This window comes from Anser brachyrhynchus, assembly GCF_964034855.1.
Source record: "Anser brachyrhynchus genome assembly, chromosome: 1".
Lineage (NCBI taxonomy): Eukaryota > Metazoa > Chordata > Aves > Anseriformes > Anatidae > Anser > Anser brachyrhynchus.
The window spans coordinates 164,019,347-164,043,926 of NC_137694.1; positions in this window are offsets into that span (position 1 = coordinate 164,019,347).

Genomic DNA, 24,580 nt, shown 5'->3' on the forward strand with positions numbered 1-24,580 from the left:
TTCCTGGAAGTGGCTGAACACCTGCCTGTCAATGGGAAATAACAAATGAATCCCTGTTTTTGCTGTGCTTATGCTAGTGGCTTTTGTCTTTATCTCAACCCATGAGTTCTTGCATTTTTACCTTTCTGATTCTCTCCCCTATCCCGCCTAGGGAGAGTGAGTGCTGTGTGGTACTTAGCTTCCTGCTGGGACTAAACAACAGCACATACTGTTTTGTTGTTGTTGTTTGTTTGTTTGTTTTCAGACTAGGGTGCCTACAATTGCTTATATCAAGTAAGTCCATCTTTTGCATGTGTGTGTGTGTACATATATTGATATGTTGGTGACAAATGGCATCAAGGGTATGGACTGTGATAAAATAACAGATCATATACCTTTATTAATAATTATTACAATAGACATATAATGAATGAGTGGTAAAGTGTATTATAAATCTGCCTGACTGTGATGAGGATTTGGCAGACTTATTGACAGTATTTATTATAGCCCAAAGATTCTTCAGTGAAAGAGAATTATGTGTTCCTTTTTTCTGCCACAAGTAACAGATTAATCAACCTTTAAAGAGCCTTGATAGGTGAGAGGTAGGGAGAATTTCTCATGTTGTGTTTTGAAGCATTATGAAAGGATAGGACAATAGTATTTACAACCAGTTTGATTATCATGTCATTTTTATATTGACAGTATCCATCTTGTGGCACATCATGTGGAAATATTATCAGTATATTTCTGGATAAAAAAATTAAGCTTACAGGACTGTTTTATATTCATTTCTAATAAGTGTTCATTCAGAATATTTTGATAAGGATGACTAGAGTTGGTCACAAATGCAGCTTTACGTCCTGCCATCATCAGAGTAAATACAGCTCCTACGGTTTAAAAATAAAATAAATATTTTTAAAGGTACATATAATTTCATGCTACATAGTATTGATACTTACACTGAATAAGGTACTCTTCAGACTAATATGACAGATAAGACCTTTATAAGACCTTTATATGATGCACTGCATTACTGCATTACTCTTTCTAAGTTTAATTTCAAGTTCTTACCAAATAAAATAGAGAGGGAGAATAGATATTGAAGGAATGTATTTTTTTTTTTTAATTATTATTATTTATTTGTTTGTTTGTTTTTCCTCCTAAATGTGGACTTTCTCTCTCTCTCTCTGTCTTTTATGTTGTTGTTTTTTGTTGTTTTTGTTTGTTTGTTCGTTTTTGTTTTGTTTTGCTTTTGTTTTAATATAGTCATGTACATAAGACTGAAACTAAATGATGTGACTGACTGGTAATGTTCTCTGACATACTTTACTGATCACTATTGTAATTGTAATGTGCCTAGTAAAAAGAAAACATGCACTAGAAGGGAAATAGGAAAAAGAAAATACATGAAAAATAGTAAAAGAACAAAGAAGATTACAGCTTTTCACTGAATATTTCTCTCATACAAAATGCAGATTACTTGTGATCTCAAATGTAGTTTAAGATTCAAAAGACATTTTATTAGTAATGCAGCAAATGTCTTGCTAGAGACATAATATTGCCAACTATTTTTGTATAAAATGTCTAGAATAATATAAGAGCTGTAGTTCTTTATTGTTTGTGTCTCTAACCTTCAAATTGCTAAATATCACACAGTTGTGGTGGTAAGCATGGTAAGCAACTTTTATTTACTTTCCTCTTGTTTCTCTTGTTCATAAAACAGAAAAAAAAAAAAAAAAAGGAAGAAGAAAGTAGAATACCTGTACCTAATGTGAGATTTTCTTTTCAAAGGAATTGCAAGGATGAATAATTAGGGAACATAATTGGGAAACACAAGTTTGTATTTTCGAATATTTTCTAGTGCAGTTATTTTATACTCCTTTCAAAAAATTAGTGGCTTGTAGCGCCTATTTGGAGAATAGAAAATAGAGCATTTCCTTATATAACTGGATTATAAAGATCATAAGGATTGAAGTCAGCAGGATTATTATTAATAATAATAATTATTTTAGTAGAAGGTCCCAATATGGATCTATAAAGTGGCTAAAAAGTGGTTGTTCTTATTCCCCAGAAAAACTTGAGAAAAGATTGTAGAATTATGGAGTATCAGATAAGAGTTGGTAGGGACACACAAGAATCATTGAGTCGAACTCCTGGGTCTCCAAAGGACCACCCAAAAAAAAAAAAAAAAAAAAAGGAGACCATGTGTCTGAGAGTGTTAGTCTTAGTTCTGTGTTTACTGTTGCTTCTGTGGGATCTTCCGTTAATTCTCCTATATGTTTTCTTGTTTTATTATTTCAAAATGTGATGTCTGCCTCACCTTTCTTTCCACTAGAAGAACCTGTCTGAAGAAATTTATTTAACAAAATTACATCATACAATGAACAGTTTATGCATGCATACAAACTTACATTTTTATATACATACATACACATAAAAATGTATGTATTGTAAGGATAAGGTTTCTGAATGACAATTTTATTACAATTTCTTCTTAACACATGATTTTTATTACCTTCTTAAAAATGGATTCATTACATCAGGAATGAGTAGGACAGAGTAGGGGAGAAAATAATTAGAGAATTTAACAGTTAGACAGAATTTGTCTTTTGAATCTTGGCCTGCAAGAAAGGAAAAAAGATTACACAGGCTAGTTAAAGTTTATTTCCGTGTGAAAGGAATCACAGAATCAAAGAATAGCTTGGGTTGGAAGAGACCTTAAAGATCATCTAGTTCCAATCCCCCTGCCATAGGCAGGGATGTCACCTACTAGATCAAGTTGCACAGGGTCCCTACCAACCTGGCCTTGAACACCTCCAGGGATGGGGCATCCACAACTTCTCTTGGCAGCTTATTCCAGTGCCTCAACACCTTCTGAGTGAATAATTTCCTCCTAAACTCTAATCTAAATCTCCTCTGATTTAGTTTATAACCATTCCCCTTTGTCTTATCATTATAAGTAAATGAAGAGGAGGTCTATTTTCTTAGAAGCGCTCAAGGATAATCCTGCAGTCATATGCGGTTTTATGTAGAAATGTACTTCCAGATGACAATTTAATGCATGCAAAAAGGCGTCATCATTAGTTCCAACACTCATAAAATTACTTGTTTGAAGACTCAGTCAGCAGCCTCGTGTGCTTTTTGTTCATAACCTAACTAGGTTAATATTTATCTCTTCTATTGATAAGAGATGTAACAGATAAAATAACTAAAACTAATTTTTTTTGGTCTTATAAGGATAGCAGGAATTGCATTTAAATGAATTGTGTTGTGTTGGAAAGGACTATATCTAATATGTGTTAATATGTCATGATAACTAGAAGATCGTAGTTGCCAAATGTATCTTGACAACAGAGGCTAGATTCATGTGCGAAAGGCCAGGTCTTTTATGGAGATGATAGATGATAAAATCTAAGAAATTGTGTTGTTGACAGCTAGACAATATGATATTTTCTATGTATTCTTTAATGCATTATTTCTGAATTATGAAATTTTAGTGAATTTTACCTTGAGAAGAATTTACTGTATCTGAGAAGAGGATGATGAATGACATAGAATATGGTGAAATGTTAGAAAAACAATGAACACATGAAGAAATGCAACAGAGAAAACACCAAGGAATAAAGAAAAACAGTGTCCTGTATCCAAGTTAAAAATGGAATACATATCACTAGTTAAAGTCCTGAAATATTTTTAAGAGTCTAAAAACACTTCTGAATTTGAGAGGCTGAATTAGAGGAAGTAGGATTGGGCTTGGTAGTGAAATCCACAGCAAATAATGATATGAGTTTTAACAATAGTTTCTGTTGTATCAGGAATTGGTACTGTATGTGTATTATTCCATTTTAATGAGAGACATCAGCAGAGGATAGCATACTCCATACACCCTCATTGTTTTGCAATATTTCTGTGTTTGGCACAAACGGAAAACTTACTGTGGTGGGTTGGCTTTGGCTGGCTAACATACACTCACCAAAACACTCTCTCACGCCCCCCTCCTCAACAGGACAGGATGAGAAAATAAAATGAAAAAGCTTGTGATTCAAGATAAAGAGAGAGAGATAATTTTTCAATTACCATCATGAACAAAACAGTAAGAACTTGGGGGAAAAAAATAAAAAAATGCCAATTAAAATAGATTTGCATAGTCAGAAAAAAAGACAAAACTAAAGACACAATCTCTCCACTCATTCTTCCTAGTTTCAAATTCACTTCTTCATTCCCGACTCTTCTACCTCCTCCCTACACACCAAGCAGTGCAGGGCAGATACGGAATGGGTATTGTTTTCATAGCGGCTTATCTTTGTTGCTCCTTCCTCATTCTTTTTCCCTGCTCCTGAATGGGTCCCTTCCACAAGGTGCAGGGACTAACTGCTCCAGTATGGGTCACCCATGGGTTGTAGCTCCTGACAGACCAAGTGCTCCATTGTTGGCTCTTCTCCATGGAGATGCAGTTCCTGTCAGGACAATGCTCCTTCATGGACTCTCCATATGGTACAGTTTTCTTTCAGGGCATACGTATCTGCTGCGGCTGCAATGTGGATATCTGTTATGATGTGGTACACCATGGGCTACTGAGGGACAAAATGCTTCACCATGGTCCACAGGCTGCAGGCGAATCACTGCTCTGGAACCTGGAGCACCTCTTCACCCTCCTTCTTCTCTGACGTTGGTGTCTACAAACTTGTTTCCTAAAACTGAATCACAGAATCATCTAGGTTGGAAGAGACCTCCAAGATCATCTAGTCCAACCTCAGCTCTAACACTAACAAGTCCTACACTAAACCATATCACTAAGCTCTACATCTAAACATCTTTTAAAGACCTCCAGGAATGGTGACTCAACCACTTCCCTGGGCAGCCCATTCCATTGCCTAACAACCCTTTCAGTAAAGAAGTTCTTCCTAATATCCAATGTAAACCTCCCCTGGTGCAACTTTAGCCCATTCCCCCTCGTCCTATCACCAGGCATGTGAGAGAATAGACCAATCCCCACCTCACTACAGCCTTCTTTTAGGTACCCATAGAGAGCGATAAGGTCACCCCTGAGCCTCCTCTTCTCCAGGCTGAACAACCCCAGCTCCCTCAGCAGCTCCTCATAAGACTTATTCTCCAGACCCCTCACCAGTTTTGTTGCCCTTCTCTGGACTTGCTCAAGCACCTCACGGAATCACAGAATCGAAGGGGTTGGAAGGGACCTCGAAAGATCATCGGGTCCAACCCCCCTGCCAAAGCAAGTTCCTTAGAGCAGGCTGCCCAGGTAGGCATCCAGACGTGCCTTGAATATCTCCAGAGAGGGAGACTCCACAACCTCTCTAGGAAGCCTGTTCCAGTGCTCTGTCACCCTCACCGTGAAGAAGTTCTTTCGCATGCTGCTGTGGAACTTCCCGTGTTCTATCTTGTGGTCATTGCCCCTTGTCCTACCCCCACAAACCACTGAAAAGAGGTTGGCCAAATCCCTCTGTCTCCCACACCTCAGGTATTTATACACATTGATAAGATCCCCTCTCAGTCTTCTCTTCTCCAGGCTGAACAGACCTAGGTCTCGCAGCCTTTCCTCATAGGGAAGATGCTTCAGGCCCCATATCATCTTTGTGGCCCTCCACTGGACTCTTTCCAGGACACCTCGATGTCCTTCTTGTAGTGAGAGGCCCAAAACTGAACACAGTACTCAAGGTGAAGCCTCACTAGAGACAAGTACAGGGAGACAATCACCTCCCTAGCCCTTCTGGCCACACTGCTTCTTATACAAGCCAGGATGCAGTTGGCCTTCTTGGCCACCTGAGCACACTGCTGGCTCATATTCAACCAACTATCAACCAATACTCCCAGGTCCTTCTCTGCCAGGCTGCTTTCTAACCACTCATCTCCCAGCCTATAGCTCTGCTTGGGGTTGTTGTGCCTCAAGTGCAGGACCTGACACTTGGCCTTGTTGAACTTCATACAGTTGACCTCAGCCCATTGGTCCAGCCTATCCAGATCCTCCTGCAGAGCCTTCCTACCCTCGAGCAGATCGACACACGCACCTAACTTGGTGTCATCTGCAAACTTACTGAGGGTGCACTCGATCCCCTCATCCAGGTCATCGATAAAGACATTAAAGAGGACTGGCCCTCGTACTGAGCCCTGGGGGATGCCACTAGTGACCAGCCTCCAACTCCATTCGCCACGACTCTTTGGGCCTGGCTATCCAGCCGGTTTTTAACCCAACGAAGTGTATGCCAGTGCAAGCCATGAGCAGACAGTTTCTTCAGGAAAATACTGTGGGAAACGGTGTCAAACGCCTTACTGAAGTCAAGGTAGACCACATCCACAGCTTTCCCTCATCCACTACGCACATCACTTTGTCATAGAAGGAGATCAGGTTCATCAGGCAGGACCTGCCTTTCATAAACCCATGCTGACTGGGCCTGATCGCCTGGTTGCCCTGCAAGTGCTGCATGATGACACTCAAGATAATCTGCTCCATGAGCTTCCCTGGTACTGAAGTCTAACTAACAGGCTTATAGTTTCCCGGGTCTACCTTCCAGCCCTTCTTGTATATGGGTGTCATTTTTGCTAGCCGCCAGTCGACTGGGACCTCCCCTGATAGCCAGGACTGCTAAGAAAGGATGTAAAGTGGCTTGGCCAGCTCTTCCGCTAGTTCTCTCAGTACGCTCGGGTGGATTCCATCTGGCCCCATTGACTTGCATACATCTAAGTACTGTTTCTCACACTTTTATTTTTACTATTATTGTTATTTTTCACTATTTTGTCTCACAATTACTGTGCAGGCTTATTTTCCATTTCTTAAATATATTTTAAAAGAGGTGCTACCAGCTATGTTGCTGGACTCAGCTGTACCCTGAGGCGGGTGCATTGGACCTTGACATGGGGCAACTCCTAGTCTCTTCTCAAAGAATTCACCACTTCAGTCCCTTCCATCCAGCCTCCTATCAAAATCTTACCCCCTACACCGAATACATTGAGATAAATTTTGCTTGGTAATTGTAGTTTTTCATGAATTAAACATGAATAAACTTTGTAGCAGCATGTATTAACTATAAATAAATTGTAAACTGATGGTCCCATGCTAAGTTTTTCACTCAGTTACTAAATGGATACTGAGTCATTTCACTGTAATTTGATATTGCTTGCCTCATTGGTTCTGTAAAATATAGATTCTGAGGAGACAAATCTGAAGAGCAAGATAGTGTTGCACTTCTAGTCTGAAAAAAAATGAAACACTGTAAAAGGTATATCAGCCTTGGGGTATTTTTCTCTGTGTGATGACTTCTTTTATTTCTCATAATTTCACTTTGAGGGCTAAGCATTCAAAGCATATAAATCAAATGCTATTCAAAAAAATGTTCATATCAACACCCATAAAAAATATATGCCTACAGAAGACTGCAATGAAGTAAATATAAATCCTTGACATACCCAAGTGAGTCCTGCTGATTTAAGAGTTAGAGCAAATGCAGTGTAACTCTGAGAACAAATCCTTACTTCAGAATTGTCTGTTGATTTTTTTTTATTGTGATTTTATAATAATCATAATAAAATTGCTATTTTTCAGGCTTGTTTTTCGTATGCTGAAGTTGGATGGGATTTTTATGACCAACATAAAATGCAACAGCAATATCAGGCCCCAATCTGAAATTAAATTTTTAAGTGAAGCAAAGGGTTCTTATGCCATACAGCTTGCTTCATTTCACAGGTCAGATAGATTTTGGTTAGCTAAATTCTTCTTTGGAATTTAATTTTAAGAAAAGGGAGCACTTAACCCTTAACCTAAGGGCAAAACGTTCATATGCTTCAAAAGACAAGTTTTTACATAGTGATCTCTCAGTGTTAAGAATACGTAACTATTAGAACTCAAAAGTGTTTCAAAAAGCAGACAAGAATTTATCCCTGGAAAAACAAACTGCAGAATAAGAGTGAAAGTCCACATGAAAGAATGCAGGCAAGCTGTATTTTCCAGAGATCAAATAAGAACATGGAAGGCTTTATATGACGATGTGCTCCCTGCCCCCTCTCCACCACCTTCTGTCTGGACATTGCCTTTTTTAAACAATGGCTGTTGCACACAAGGCCTTGCTCAGGCAGATGGTGACCACAGTATTGGCTCAAGCTGGGTGTCAGGAGAAACTGACAGACATCTTGCTCAGCAGCTGAGGGACAATGGAGCTTGAACCAAAAAATAATTATGATAATTATTATAATAACCATAAATAATGAGCAGGCCAAGAGCCATTTGAGCTCTTCTGTACAGCAGCTGGCTGCACAACAGGATCTCCCCATGTATAGGGACAATTCTCAAAGTCATGCCTGCTGCAGATATCCCTTACTCCTTGTGAGATATTCCTTGCCACAACAGATCCTCAGTAAGTGACTAAAAGCCTGTTAAGCCTTGTAAGCATCACTAAGATTATATCTTAGATTGATTGTGCACATATAATCCTGAACCCCATGACTCAATGGGAGGGTCTCTCCAGAATATCTGATTTACCCTGTACTCTATGCGGTAGATAATCAAGCGTACCTTGCCATCTCAAATCTTGTTAAATCTCAGTGTTATTTACAATTAAGCTATGTTAGATCACTACGTTTTATCAATAAATATATTGCTGCTTCTCTCTTATGAGAGAAATGTATAATTTCATCCATGACACTCTATATAGATTACTTGTGAAATAGTGAATAATATAATCTCCAGATACCATGAAAGTAAGTCATCCTGACAGATTTCAATATAAACCAATAATACAATTTGCCTCAGCATGGTAAAAGGAGCCCTATTTATAAAGAATAGATGTGGTGGATATAACAAGAACATCCTCTGCACATTCTCTCACATACAAATGTCATATTCACGCCTTAAAAATATAGAAGTATAATATAATATAATATATTGTGTGAAAGTTGGAAATATAAGAAATATTTTTATTCCTAACACACTAATTTCTATTAATATCATTACCTTTTAATTTTTTTTTGTGTGTGCATATGTACTTTGGTCCTTATAATAAAATTTTTGGGGGTTAAGCAGATTGATACATTCATTCCCTACTTTTTTTTTTTCCTTTCTTTTTTTTTTTTCCATCATTTTGTACTCTGTCTATTTATTTAATTATTTTTCAGAGTGCCTCAGAGGACTTAAAATAACAAGTTCTGTCAATCATTATGCACAAATTTTGAAATACAAATACAATATATCAGGTGATATTTTGATAATCAGAATAACTTCTTTTTTTTTTCCCCTTTCCAAATAAGGAAAGACAGTTACCAACTGATTCAAATAAATTATTAATTAACTTATTACCACTTTTCTATATAAGGTAGTGTGAATTGTTGTGAGATCTGATATTGGAAGGAAAATTAAAGTTAATCTTCAGAACTGTATTCATCCTTTTTATTACTGGTCTTCCTGTCATTATTACTTTGGTTAACTTAGACTATTATTTATGGGCATGCTGTTTTCTTATCCTGAAAGAACATATAAGTTGACTCAAAAAGTCAATTTTTCCCATTTCAGAATTTTGAAAAACTATCAGAGTTTTAACCAACACTAGGAAATATAATGCAAACAAACAAACAGAAAAACAAGAGTAAACATCTAAAAGTAAGGATCTTTTTTTTTTTTTTTAATTTTGTCCTGGTTCCAGTTAGGACAGATTTAATTTTCCTCCTAGTAGCTGGTAGGGTGCTATGTTTTGGATTAGGATGAGAAGAGCGCTGATAACATGCTGATGTTTTAATTGTTGCAGAGCAGTGTTTACACCAGGCCAAGGACTTTTCGGCTTCTCACTCTGTCCTGCCAGCGAGCAGGCTAGGGGTGCAGCAGGAGCTGGGAGGGGACAGACCCAGGACAGCTGACCCAAACTGTCCAAAGGGGTATTGCATACCATCTGACGTCATGCTAAACAATAGATAGGGGTGGCTGGCCGGGGTGGGGGGGCCGGCTGCTCGGGGATAGGCTGGGCATCGGTCAGTGGGTGGTGAGCAATTGCATTGTGCATCACTTGTTTCTTACACATTATTATTATTAATACTATTATCATTATCACTATTATTATTATTATTGTTATTATTATATTCCTGTCTTAATAAACTGTCTTTATCTCAACTCACCGGCTTCACTTTCCCGTTTCTCTCCCCCATCCCAGAGAGGGAGGGGGAAGGGTGAGCGAACGGCTGTGTGGTGTTCAGCTGCCGGCCGGGTTAAACCACAACAAATTTCCAATAATTAAAAAAAAAAGAGATAAAAAATAACTCCGAAAATATGAATCACCTAATTATTTGTAATATAAAATGCAAGCTAATTACTTTTCAATTATCTTTAAAATAATCAGTCAGAAGGTCATCTTTCTGTCTAATTTCAACATCCATTTTCTTGTTATGTAGCATTTCTGTTTCTCTAGCAACCAATTTTCTCTAATGCTGTATTGCCATCTTATATTGGTGGTGGTGTGGTTTGTTTGTTTGTTTTGTTTATATGTTTCATTTTTTTTCTTTGTTTCTTGCTTTTTCTGTTTAATTTTCTCTCAGTTGCTGACTGATTTGCAGCAGATGTTATTATCAACCTCAAATGGTGTATAGGACTGTATGATTTCTGCAGGGTTCAGTTCACAAGAGGGTTTTCAAATTAAACACAGCAATCTTTAGTTCTAGCTTGAAAAAAAGCTTTTGAAAATTTAATTGGAGATTTTGGTTCCAACTATTTAAACTCTTAATTAAGTACTTGTTGCTAAAACATGGTACTTTATATTGTACTTCAGAACAGCTGACATGGGCAAAACAAGTGAAAAATAGGCTGAAGTACTACTAATAAAATGTTACAAAATATAAAACCCATAGACAGGAGAAAATAAAATATAGAACCCTGTAGTGGCATTTAGAAATTAAAGAAAAGAATCCCTAACACATTTAAATATATATATAATATTTTCCCTCTGTGGCACTTTCAGGGTAAATAATAATAATAATAATAATAATAATTCTTAATCCTAGTAGTACTTTACAGAATTGGGATACATCTAAGCCTTCGGCTTCAGTAAACCTCTGTCTGAATATGTCAAACTGCTTACAAGCGGTATTATGATGCTTCTTTACCAGTGCTGACATCCAGGTATTCCATCTACATTCAAAGCAGATTCATTTACTTCCCAGAATATTTGTGCTTCAGCAGTTGCAGATAGAACCATGATAGAAAATAGAACTACGTACTAGTAAACGGACTACTGAAAGAAAGATAAAGGCATGGAAGCAGTGTGATATCATCTTAGTTGCAAAACACCCTCACATTTATAGCTTCTAAACAACTGCTGAATGGAGATGGTGAAAGATCTAAAATGGATTGAGAATGTTTAGGAACTAGAGTTAATTTATATTTATTCCAGTTTTTCAATTTACAGTGCTATCTCTGCTGTCCTTTTCATAGTGTTTCTACATTTCTGCAAGGGTTAAAAAAGAGAAGAGAGAAATTTTCTGGCTCTTGTGGTTGAAAGAGGCAAGATGAGCAGATGGATGTCACTACTTTATTATTATTAATTATTATTATTAATAATAATAATAATTATTATTATTGTTGTTGTTGTTATTTTCTTTTTATTTTGGTACTAGCTAATATGGTTAACACTAACTAATTCAACCAATTCTGAAAGGGGTTGAGCAATAGGCCACCGCTGCTCAGGGACAGAAGTAGGTAGTGAGCGATTACTTTGTGCATCACTTGCTTTGTACATTCACACCGTAGAATCATATCATAGAATGGATTGGGTTGGAAGGGACCTTGAACATCATCAAGTTCCAACTCTCCTGCCATAGGCAGGAACAGAATCACAGAATCACAGGATGGCCAAGGTTGGAAAGGACGTCTGAAGATCAACTAATCCAACTCCCCTGCCGAGCTGGATCACCTAAAGCACATTGTGCAGGATTGCATCCAGGTGAGTTTTGGACATCTCCAGTGAAGGAGACTCCATAACCTCTCTGGGCAACCTGTTCCAGTGCTCTGTCACCCTCACAGTAAAGAAGGGCCCTTTCATATTCAGCTGGAACTTCCTGTGCTTCAGTTTGTGTCCATTAGCTCTCATTCCTGTTGCTGGGCACAAAAAAAAAAAAAAAAAAAAAGGAGAAAAGAGAAAAGAGACTGGCTCCATCCTCTCATCCATAACCCTCTTCTCTCTTCTCAGATATTTATATACATTGATAATATCTCCTCTCAGTCTTCTCTTTTCCAGGGACCTATTAATAATAATAATTATTATTATTATTACTGTTATTAATATTTCTCTTCCTTTTCTGTTCAGACCACAGACATTTAAATTCAAGTCTAAAAACAGGTGAAACTCAGCAATGTTGTAGCCATATTGTAGAAGGCCACCAGATTTGTCAGGCATTTGATCTGCCCTTAGTGAAGCCATGCTGGCTGTCACTAATCACCTCCTTATTTTCCATGTGCACTTACACATATCATACATATATACACATATGCATGTCTTATACATATGCATATCCATATATATATATGGATAAGTAAATATGTACATATATAGATATCTTTACATACATATATGTACACATCTCTTAATATTCAATGTCATGTAGTTGATGTTGTATAATTAACGTGGATGACTATGGTTCTTGGTGGTTCTTAGGCACACGGGGCAAAGTGATCAGGCTTTGATTTTTCAATAAAGTTATATTCGTTAAGAAATAATAATAACAACAATAAAACATTGTTAATAATATTAATATTAGTAATAATAATAATAATACAAAACAGTAAAAGATCCAGTAAGATCATGGACCAGAGCCTAGAAAATTCTTTCACCCAGCATTATAATCACTGTAGTCTTACCTTTTCTCTTAGTCATATTAATCTTTTTTTTTTTTTTCTTTTCATGTTTTGCAGTTTTCACAAAGATGTTTAGACGGAAATTTATTCAGGCAGCTTGACATTTCACAGTGGAATTTTTGTTTGTTTTGTAAAGATATTGGTATTTACATGTTGTCTTAAAAATGTTATGCTTTGATGTCGAACTAAGTTTTAATGCTCTTATTGCAGACAGAATGCAGCTCAAAAACATTAATCACATATTTTCATAAAAATATTCTATTTTGCCAAAAAACGTAATGCTAGTAATTGTATGACTTACTGCTACCATTAAAGGTTTAATACTAAGTGTTTTTGTAAAATTAAAATAAAGGTTCATTCCAAATCCAATACATATTCCACATTATTGTACTTAATGGAAAATTTGCTATTGACTTCACTAAACATTTTCTCAAGCCTCGTTAAACACAATAGGTAATACTGTAGTAGTTAATAACAATGCTTTAATTTAGTAAAACTGAGCAACAGCTCTTTGTTAAGTGTGAACAGTTGCTTTGTAGAGAACATAAACTGAGGCAAAGAAATAATAACAAAGGATTATTGAAAAAAAAAGTTAAAGTCTTTAGTAGAAGAAGAAAGCAGAAATTATGTTTCTACTTTGTCTGGTCCCTCCCGAGATATTTTCACACTGATACTAGACAGTGTGCAGCCAAATGTGATAGACAGAATTCCTGGGATAATCCAGACTGCTGAAATAGTTTGGTGAAGATGATGACTCACATTATAAATAACTACTCATCCAGGCAGTGAATAGATAGAGGAATGAGAAACTATACTGAATTATGTAATGGAAAATGCAGTAGTGTGCTTATCCAAATATATTTAGAAGGAAAAAAAAAAAAAGATTATAATTAGTGGAATAATTGCCTGAGGTGACCTGGAAATTAAACGGATATTCACATTTTAAAGAAAAGGTACAGCACTGAAAATGCTTCTAGGGTGGCATGTAGCTGCACTACCTGAAAGTTCCCTAGGCCTCCAAATTTAGATGTTAATCACACTGGGAGAATCTGGTGTGCTGACTCTAAGAGGAACAGTATGGAGTGTGGAGTGGAGACGCTGTGGCTAGGCTCTGGGATAAAATGGAAACTTGGTTGTTCTTGTGCACACCGAGACTGATAAACTGCACATTTGCTACCCTGAGCCAATGACCTGTCATATATTTGACAAAATACTGTACTTTAGTGAATTTGCTTATTATAATATCATTATAATATCAAAACACACCTCCATCCCAAAAGCTACCTGCATCCAAGGTGTGACCACCCCTCACTGAGCACACACTCTGAATTTCTCAGAGCCTACACTTTTTAAAAAAAAGAAAACTTTGCACCAACCATAACTGAGATATGCATGACTAGTCACTCAAGCTCAACTAAAAGACAGAAAATAATATAAATTGCCTTAAGAGAGAGAGGATGTTAAGGAAGATACCATCATGACTTCTGGGATAAGTCGACGGGCTGAGCCTCTCTTCCTCTCCCCCAAACCCCTACCCTCCACACACACATTGGGATGCCTTTGTGTAAGATTTGAACACTTGGTTATGCCAGGTGCCTTCATGGAAAACTTAGAAATCTCTATAGAGTCGCTTTATACCCTTTAAAGCATTTATAACCAGGCTGAGTTACTCAATCTTTTAGTATTTGTATGTGCTTTGCAGGCACTGAATTTATCACTGGCAAGCCAAAGAACCTGTGTACTTGTTGCTTTAATAAATTACACTAGATTGCATTGAACCTAGCCATGATAGTTCTCACTGAACGTGACCAAACTCTTTAAGTGTGGCCGTGGTAGTTCATGGAAAGTGACTAGAGTGAGGGTGTGCTACATTATTTGTGAATCCATGATCATGATAGTTCAGTACCCTGAACATGACCACACTTATAACGGCTGATCGGGCATCACTACAAATTACTTTACTATTTAATGCAACATAATGAAAACAGGAAAACAACTGCATATAATTTTAACAAAATAAATATCTATAGAGAGAATTACTTTGAGAAAATTCATTTATGGGTTTCAGCACAAAAGACTTAGGTCAAAGCACAATTTACAATGTGTTACTGCCAGAATTTGGTAAAACAAAGATTAAGTAGATGAATATAATAGAACAAAAACAAACAAACAAACAAAAACAATACTTGGATTTAAAACACATTCCTACTTCAATCAACAGCAATGTGTTTTACAGAGTTTTGCTTCTGTACCAGGCAGCTCTTAGCCTTTGTCTGGGAATTTGCAATTTGCCCTTACAGACTTTGCTAGATTTTTTATTATTATTATTATTATTTAAAGTCAATTGTAGAGAAAAGCCATTATACCTTTTTTTTTTTTAATAAAAAGGTATCTTACCCGCCCACAGTGATGCTTGTCATGTTTTTGATTTTGCCAGCTGTTTCCCCTATGTTCAGTAGAAATTCTATCTATTCCAGCCTCTCATATTTTTCTTTTTTTTTTTTTTTTTGTTCTTCATTCTTCCTGTTGCAGTTTCTGTTTTTTGAATAACAAAATGTGCAATTATGCGTCTTTGCCCCTCTGTTGGTCGTGATGCTCAGATATTTATGTAAAATCCTTATGTATTTTGTCTGGGTCTACCATCACAGTATTACAAAATATTAGATATTGTTGTAGCTTAAACCGTTTTAGCAGGCTTACATTTGTTTTCAAACTTATTTCAATTATATGCTGATTAATGGACTTCTAATTTATAGGAGTCACAGTCTTTAGTTTTGGCTACATATTGAATGCTTTTAATATACAAGTCATTGTTATACGTAGGCTCTTTTAAAATGAGTTATAGTCTTATCAACGTGTAGTTCTTTTTTTTTAGAATTACCTAGTTCTTTCCTGGAAATTCTGTAGGTCATTAGTTTTGCAAGCTCTTTTAGAGCAGCTGTTGACCAGTTATGTATATAAAACAAACATATCGTCCTCATATTGTTAATTAACATATTATTAATTAATACTTCTCATATTCAAAAGTGACATTAGAGGTGACTGTAAACTGTCAGATTATTCCAATATTTTCCTTGTGTTTATACATCTTGTTACAGAGTAGGTGTAGTTGAAATAGAGATTTTCAAGGCTGCACATCTCATAACAGCTGAATTTGCTGTTCTCAAAACTTACAACCAAATATTACTTACCTAGTCTTCTGTATTGGGTTTGTATGGCAAAGGTTTGGTAGCTGTGGGGCTGCAGAGGTGGTCCCTGTGAGCAGAGCCCAGAAATTGCCCCATGTTAGATAACGGCCAGTTTCATCTGGCTCCAAAAGGGACCTGCTGCTGGCCAGAGACAAGCCAATGAACGATGTTGGTTGCCCCTCTGTGAGAGAAGATCTAGGAAAGGGAAAAACAAAACAAAGCAAAACCTGCTGTGCAACAGCAGCTGGGAAGTGAGAAACAGCCCTGCAGACACCAAAGACAGTGAAGAAGGAGTGGGAGGAGGTTCTCCAGGTGCCAAAGCAGGAGTTCTCCTGAGGCCTGTGGAGAGGACTGTGGTGGCGCAGGTTGTCCCTGTGCAGACCACGGTGTACCACAACAGAGCAGATTTCCACGCAGCATGGTGAAACGTGTATCTGGCCTGAAAGAGGCTCATGGAAAGCCCACACAGGAGCAGACTCCAGGATGGACCTGTAGCCTGTGGAGAGGAGCCCACACAGGAGTAGGTGACCTGACAGGAGCTGCCGCTCATGGGGGACCCATGTTGGAGCACTATTCTCTTGAAGGATGGACTCCTTGGTACGGACCCATATTGGAGCAGTTCTTGAATAGCTGCTGCCTGTAGAAAGCCCACATAAGGTTAGTTTATGAAGGATGGCATCCCATGGGAGGGACCCCTTGTTGGAGCAGCAGTAGAGAGTGACCATGAAGGAGCAGTGAAGACAAAGTGTTATGGACTGACTGCAGCCCACATTCCCCATTCCCCTGTGCTGCCTGGGGAGAGGAGGTACAAGAGAAGGGGAGGTGTTTTCAGTTTGCTTTTTAGTTTCTCACACTATAGTCTGCTAGCGATAGGTAATAAATCATATTAATCTCCCTCTGCCAAATCTGTTTTACCTTTGACAACAATTGTTGAGTGTCCTGTTCTCATCTCAACCACTGAGCCCTTTCCATCATATTTTCTCCCCTTTTTCCTTTGAGGAGGTTGAGTGAGAGTGCAGTTGTGGTAGAGTTCAGCTGCCCAGTGGGGTAAAACAACTACATCTTCTTTGTCCATCCCCAGCGTGAGGACCAAGCATAACATACAGATTTATTTTCTCTGTCTTCTGTTACATGCTTAAATTTCAAACACCTTCTAATCTGCTTTCTTCTATTCCTATTAGTCCCTCGTGCTGTTCATAGGCATGTCTGTATTTAAAATTCGGGATATCTCTTCAGGGTTCTCAAGTCCTGTTGTATGTTATCCAAACTTCATTCTCTTAATCACTGGTATTAGAACAAACTCTTTTACATCTGTCGTGATGTCTGCCATGACAAATTATAACCATACATCTGCCCTGATCTTGTACACTTCCATACTTATCCACTAGTCTGGCTAAAGGTATAAATATGGATACTTAACTTAACTTTACTTAACTTTACTTAACTTTACTTTACTTTACTCTACTTAAACAGTGTGTTCCCTCTGAAAATTAGGAAATCTTTCCTTCCTTCCTTCCCTCCTTCCCTCCTTCCCTCCTTCCCTCCTTCCTTCCTTCCTTCCCTCCTTCCTTCCTTCCTTCCTTCCTTCCTTCCTTCCTTCCTTCCTTCCCTCCTTCCCTCCTTCCCTCCTTCCTTCTTTCCTTCCTTCCTTCCTTCCTTCCTTCCTTCCTTCCTTCCTTCCTTCCTTCCTTCCTTCCTTCCTTCCTTCCTTCCTTCCTTCCTTCCTTCCTTCCTTCCTTCCTTCCTTCCTTCCTTCCTTCCTTCCTTCCTTCCTTCCTTCCTTCCTTCCTTCCTTCCTTCCTTCCTTCCTTCCTTCCTTCCTCCCTCCCTCCCTCCCTCCCTCCCTCCCTCCCTCCCTCCCTTCCTCTCTTTCTCTCTTTCTCTCTCTCTTTCTTTCTCTCTTTCTCTCTCTCTTCCTTTTTTCTTTTCTTAAACCTGTGATGGTGACTGAGCACTAGAGCAAATTGCCCAGAGAGTTTGTGGAGTCTTCAGTCTTCTTCCTTGGACTTCTTCAATTGTCATCTAGATTTAGTCCTTCGCAACCTGAACTAGGTATCCCTGCTTGAGCTAGGGGGTGAGGGGGTGGGGGTAGGGGTGTTGTACCAGATGAAATCCAGAAGTGCCTTTGAACCTCAACCATCCTGCTGTTCTGGGATGCTGTTACTCTGTAGGACCCTCCCTAGATCCAGACAGCTATGGCTTTTGCAGCTACTAAAACAAGGATACCCACTGACTCCAGTACATGACAACACAGGATATGGGGTACCTTCACCCTTGGTCTGACTCCAGTGGCTGACATGAAATTTCACTTGCATACACACAGGTCTCACCAGTAGCTGACATAGTCCTTGCAACACTCATATACACAAGATAGAAAGTGAGGATGCACAGAACAATTGAGAAGGATTTAATAATAAGATATAAGAAGATAGGACAGACTGCAGTGTTCAAGCACAGGGCTCAGTCAGACAAGCATGCTGGCTGAGTCTGTTTTATACATGACAAGCCCCTGTTCTGCTTACCCACCTCTTTGTTTGTGCCTGCTCCCTCTTCTCCATGTGTATCTCCTTACGGATTCCTATGGGTTCTGGCACCCCTCTCTGTCCTGTCTGGAATTCCCCCAGGTTCACAGTCTTACCACTTTCTAAGTCCAGATTGATCTTCATGGAAGTGTTATCTGTAGTTTCTTCAGTTCAGTTTCTTTAGCTTATAAATTGGTATGACTGGGAGACTATCATTGTCTCTATGTTTCTTGTGTCAAGTATGTGTTTCTTTATATTTTGCTTCTGGTCATGTCGTCACCCCCCCCCCCCACTCCCCACCCCCCCCTTTCCCTTGGTTTACCAATTTACAAGGTTCCCCAATTAGATAATCTTGCTAGAATAAACATTCTCACACTCTCAGTTGCCTTCATTAATTAGTGTAACTGATCAGGTTCCCATCAGTGCCTCCCTTATTTTTTGTCAGTTAGGTCTCTGTCCCTTTATGTTCTGGTTTATGGATTGCTCCTTCATTTACTATTTTTTTTTCTTTTTTTTTTTTTTCATTGAAAAAGGTTCTTGACCAGATACCCTTAAAGAAGCAGACACTGCCTTTCCACATACCCTTACATATTCCTTAAGAAAGTTTATTCATGTCAGAAAAGAAACATATTTGCAGTAAGACAATACATAAAATCAGCTAAGAACATAAGGCAATATTTGGTCTCACAGAGTTTTTGTAGTCTCTAAAAGACAAAATATCAATCAAAGACACGTGTATTAAGGGAACAGGAAGATCTCTTTATAATGACACTGTGATGAAACAAACCTTTATTTTCTAGGGAAATAACTGTGTCTTTATTTATCACATTGGTGGAAAATTTTATGCAGAGTTACCTGGCAATGTGTCCTCTGATCCCATTAACTCCTCAAATAAGGTGTTTGAAAATCATTAACTGCAAAATTTATAAAATTAAAATTTCATTGAGAAAAAAGTGTTGGAAGAAAGTAAAAGTTGTTTTAAACTTGACTAATTACTGAGACTGAGAGCAAAAGGCTGATCTTAATGTGAGTTACTTGCACAAGCTAGTAAAAATTTAATATCAACTTAATTCTGTTATTACAAAGCAAATAAAAATTCACCCAGTTAAAGCACAGCAAAATTATTACACCATGATGAAAAAACAGCAGAGGTAAATTAAAACTATAATGAGTCTGGACTTTCCAGAGTACTATCACTTAGAATTAATATTTTCTAGCTGGAAATTATGCATGTCAGCCACCACAACAGGGTTTAAACCAAGTTTTCCACTGAATCAGTAAGCCAAAATAGGGATTTTTCTACAAAGCTTTCTTTATTAGTGCTACAGTTCTAGCTGGGCGCCTCCTAGGAGGGACCTCAGTTTTCTGATAGCCTTCCGCTTTACAGTCCTCACCCCTCCAAATCTCCTTTGCATGCTATCTACATTGTCCAAACGTATTTCTATGCCTGGGACTTTACCTTCTCTTGATTGGTCTCTTTCTGTCTCCTGGACATTTCTCTTATATATGACCTCTCTTTTCTTCTTATCTCAAGATTAGGAAATTTTGTAGTTAAAGGCTTGTTCCTACTCTTTTGTTCTATTTTCAGTTGGTTCTGGGTTAGAGTTTATCTGCTTAAAAAACAAAGGGTTAATAGTACATTCCCACAGCCTAAGGCTCCATCAACTTTAGCTAATAGTACTAAGCTGCTACGTTTACTTTTCTACAGTAGCTGAAAGACGCCTCTACCTTTCCTATCTCGCACCATCATCTCATCACAAGCATGCAGAAATATGTATTACAGTAAAGGAGACACAGAAGAATTGAAGTAACGTGATTTGGGAACCACTTTTCCTAATTTGAAATACATTTTAATTAGCTTTCAAAACTGAATGTAGAATAACATCCTATATCTGTGCCACAAGCACTTTGGATCTTATGCTGTCAAAAGGTGGCCAGTCATGGACACAAATTCTGTTTATGGATTTTGAGTAAATATTTATTAAAATGAAATTATTTGTGCTTCACACCCTTTTTCTGCTTTTCATTTATGTATAAGATGACCTCCATATATCTGATCAATGCTGGATATTTTGTCAGAAACAAAACTGAGTTGAAAAACAAGTTGACAATAATCATCTTGTTTGTTTTACACAACCATTATAATCACTCATAAGCTGACACTGAAATATACTCTGCTGTTTTTTCTGGTCTGAAATTGTGTTTTTATTTCTGTAAAAGTTAACAGCTTCATTATGAATGCATAATTACTGAAATGATCAAATATTTATTGCTTTTTCCTCATGATAGCCTGAACTCCTATTTTTTCCTTGTTTCTTTATGATTTTTTGGTTTTGTAAATATACCAGTATCAACATAATAGTAAAGGCTGATAAGAGTCTATGGTTTGTAGGTCTTTCTAGTGGGAGAAGAAATGAATGGATCTAGTCAACATTATTTTAGATATGAATTTTTTTTTGATGAATTCAGTGATTTAAGTTGAAAACACATTATTCAGAGAGTAGAATACGGTTACGTCCATATTATGCCAAATAAAAAGGCTAGGTTTAAATCTACAAAAGAATTAAATTTTGGGATGATACATGAATTTACCTCTTGTTATCACTACCATCTGGTACCTTAAATTTAAGAGGTACAGACTTTTGAGAGATATTTATGATCTGCAGCTATTTTTCCAAATAGAAAATGCTTCTAAAAACACTTTTTTTTTTTTTTTTTTTTAGGTTGAGAATTGAGTAGTAAATAGAAAACCTAAATGCTTAGTTATATTTTTATATTTCAATTTATATTTAGTTATATTATTATATAACAATGTTAGCTGAGCACTATTCAAAGAACACTTAAAATTGTTTCACTTCTACTTAAATTGTTCATCTGGACTCAGAGAATTACATTTTGTCTCCAATAAAGTAAATAAGAATTTACATGTATCTGTAGTAAAAGTAAAATATCATTCTGAAAACCTAACTTACATTTTGAATACATACCTAAAGTTTGCTAAATGTCTTCATCTAGGCCTCATGAGTGTGATCCCAGTATGCCTAACATCAGTGCAAAAGTGTGAGAGGTGCTTTTCTGAGAAGACGAGCAATATCAAAGACAAAGTTCTGTTGCCTTTTGCCAGTTAACATCCTTCACCTTAGCTGAATAGGATAGCTATGTAAGGTTGGAAGATATAATAAAGGTACTAGAGGAGACTTTACCTTTCTGGAGCAGTAGCTGGAGTTCAAGAGGGTTATACTAGGACACCTTAACAAGATGTAACACTGGATTACTGTCTATGTTCAACTTAAAACAATTTACCCATCCTTCTGAAAATCAGTCACATGCTTCTGGAAATATTCAGGCTATACTAACAAGTAATAAATTACATGATCCATTTTTATCTGAACAAAAAATGTGTTTATATTTCTACTACTTAATGTTTCCAGCAACTCTGAAAAAATAAAAATAATAATAGTAATAAAAAAGCAGTTTAAAATAGCTCTTTCAGCTACCAAAGAATGCTTACTTTTAATCACCCTTTTTACAAAAACTAATGGATCATTTAAAATCACTTTTGAAGGAAAGCAAACAAACAGTATATGAAGTCTTGCGGCTTCAATTAAATCATAAATTTTCTCATCTTCTGAATATGGAATTTATTATAGTACAGCAGAAAAATATAAGACAATTTGAGAGATTGTTTTTTGTATCTAATGGAAATTAAGGAATTCTGACTTTTTTTTTTTAATTTTTAATACTAATTAGATTTGAAATAAACCAATTTTTTATGAGTATTTCAAATGTGTTCTTCATAAAACTCATTGTCATGATCCTGTTTCAATGATTCTACATGTATCTTTTGTTATTTTAAAATTTATGATGTGATAAGAACAGAATTGGACTCTGACTAATAAAACAACAACAAAAAAAAGAGACTAAAAATATTGGAGTAGTCTTTTCAAGAGGCGTTAAAGTAAAATAAATAAATAAAATAAAATAAAATAATATAAAATAAAATATCAGCCTGATATAAATTGCAACTGTGGCAATAAACAAAATTGGTTTTGAACAAGAATATATTTCAATGTTTGCTGTGAACAGAGTTGAATAGTTGCATTCTATAATTCCAAATGAAGATATGCTGGGACAAAGGCTGAAATATTCAGCCTGCAACCTTGTTGTACCTTGTCATTATTAAAGGCAAAGCTGATGTCAGTGTGGTCCCATCAATGCTAGCTGGAGAGATGTTGTGTAAGCATCACTCAGGTCATATACCTCCTAAACAGAAATTTGGTGTTTCCTATTGAAGTGGGCTGAATAGCCAAGGAGACTTAGAATTCAGACAACTTTCTCATATGTGATTATGAGATATACAATACTAAAGTGTTGCAGTCAGCAGAAAGAGAAAATTAAAACAAAGAAATAAAAGCAGATGAATCTTCACAGAGACAAGGATGAAAACAAGATCAATAGAAATTGATTCCACGACAAATACAAATTTTATAACAAGCAGGTATTTAAGTAATAGTATATATATGGAAAGCTTAGCCTGACCCAGAAATTGCAGAGCACTGAAACTCCTGAAGTGTTTGTCTGTTCTGTAAGCAATAAAATTGACAGTCTTTTTAAAGTAAGCAAATAACCCAAAACAGGTGTTTTCCTGAAATTCACTTCAAGCCAAGAGGGATAAAATGTTAAAACAACATACCTCCAAGTCTTTGTAGTTTTGGCTTATATTCCACAAAGAATTTTTGCTCAGTCATGAGTAGAAAATAAAATGTGAAGAGATCCTAAATTCTTCTCTACAGTTTCTATTTATTATTAGCAAATGGAGATATCAATTTTTAAAGAAGAACATGTCATCTAAGATCAGTGTTGTCCTCAGAGTGAAAAGATTATGGAACAGTTCATCTTGAATGCAATCACAACAGCATATGTGGGACAACTGGGGGCTCAGGCCTAGTCACCATTCTCCTCGGTACTGACAGAAACAGGAACAGAAGGATAGCGTCCATTAACATGTCTCCATGGCTGGTGTCATCACCAAAATTTTGTGTTCTTTGGTGACAGGAATCCTTACATGGCACCAGGCTTGGTGACATTGAATGGGATTCATCTTTCCCAAAGGGGGAGGAAGGTCCTTGCTCATGAACTGGTTGGGCTCATTGATCAGACTTTAAATTAGATTCGAAGTGGGAGGGGGATATCTTCAGGGAAGCTGGCGATAAGGTATGGTATGACATGCCATCCCACTCATGCTAGCTGATCACCACAGCTGGAAAAGGATGCTCAGAGCCTAGAGAGGGAACAGAGCTTACAGGAGAGCTACCATAGGCTCATATAGATGAGTTATGGTTTCCCCATCCAGAAAGACAGATGCATTGGGAACCCAATTCAAATGCCTCTATGTAAACACACACAGCATGGAGAATAATCAAGGGGAACTGAAGGTGTGCATGCAGTTGCAGGGCTATCATAGAATCATAGAATCGTTAAGGTTGGAAAAGACCTTCAAGATCATCTGGTCCAACCATCACCCTACTACTACTATCACCCACTAAACCATGTCCCTAATCACTACGTCCAACCTTTCCTTGAACCCCCAGAAACGGTGATACTACCACTTCCCTGGGCAACCCGTTCCAATGCCTGACTACTCTTTCTGAGAAGAAATGTTTCCTAATTTCCAACCTAAATATGATCTTGTTGCAATCACTGAGACATTGTGGGACAACTCTCATGACTGGAACATGGCCATGAATGGCTTTTAGGAAGGACAGACCAGTAAGGTGAAGTGGTGGAGTTGCTCTTTACATGAGTGAGCAACTGGAGTCTGTGCATCTCTATCTAGCAGGGGACAAAGTGCAAGTTGAGAACCTATGGGTGAGGACTAAAGGGCAGGCCAACAGGGGTGACATTGTGGTGGATGTTTACTACCGGCCACCAGATCAGGAAGAGGAAGGGTTCTACACTGTCTTCTACAGGCAGCTTCAAGTTGCCTCATGTTCACAGGCTCTGGCTCTTATGGGGGACTTTAAGCACCCTGATATTTGCTGGGAAGACAA